The sequence below is a fragment of the Penaeus monodon genome, chromosome 28 (assembly GCF_015228065.2).
Source record: "Penaeus monodon isolate SGIC_2016 chromosome 28, NSTDA_Pmon_1, whole genome shotgun sequence".
In the NCBI taxonomy this organism is placed as follows: domain Eukaryota; kingdom Metazoa; phylum Arthropoda; class Malacostraca; order Decapoda; family Penaeidae; genus Penaeus; species Penaeus monodon.
In genome coordinates, this window is record NC_051413.1 from 35291885 (window position 1) to 35292598 (window position 714).

Sequence of the window (714 nt, forward strand, 5' to 3'; positions counted from 1 at the left end):
AAGAATACCAATACGATATGAATGAAAGGGGAAGGGCATGAGATGAAAGATACAGACAACAGAGATAGCAGTATGGAAAAGATGAACAAGAGAGTGGCATGGATGGAGATAGCAGCATGGAAAAGATAAACAGGAGAGGGGCATGGGAGGAATGGAGAGGCTGCAAGAGAAGTGTCCTACTTCCTTGCTGGCTTCTCAACACTTGCTCTATCAATGGTTGGCACAGCCCCACTCCGTGCCCATCTCCCTCCTAATCATTCAATTTCACGGTGATGTGTGGGCAAAAGTGACACTGCGTCCACTACACCAGAAGCAGAACTGTGTCCGAGGTTCAAATGGAGTGTGGCATGAGCTTCGCAGGTTTCACTAAAGAAGTCATTAACAGCATGCTGAGTAAAAGTCCTATCTACAGTATGAGGTTGTGTGGCAGGTAAGCTGGCTGATGTGGCAATAACAAAGATCACTCACAAGCACTCATTCTAAAAGGAGAATAATATGATTCCAAGAAAATGACAAAAGATATCTAATAACAAAGGGTGGTGGAGTAACCTTGGCTGGACACTGTTAATTCTCAACTTGCATGAGTAGTATGCAAGTCACTGAAGAAATAATGCCTTTAAACTCTTGAGACAAATGCAAATAAAGAGTAAATGTTTGATAAGATGAAGTTTCTCATTGCTGGTTAGGTAGTTTGCTCTTGCTTTGTCTTCATCC

General features: G+C 42.6%; 1 protein-coding gene across 9 annotated transcripts in view; it reads right to left on the reverse strand.

The window, feature by feature from the left end:
* LOC119591560 (protein kinase C and casein kinase substrate in neurons protein 1-like) overlaps positions 1-714 on the reverse strand; it is a 62778-nt gene that overhangs the window by 24634 nt on the left and 37430 nt on the right. The gene's annotated exons all lie outside the window — the stretch shown is intronic.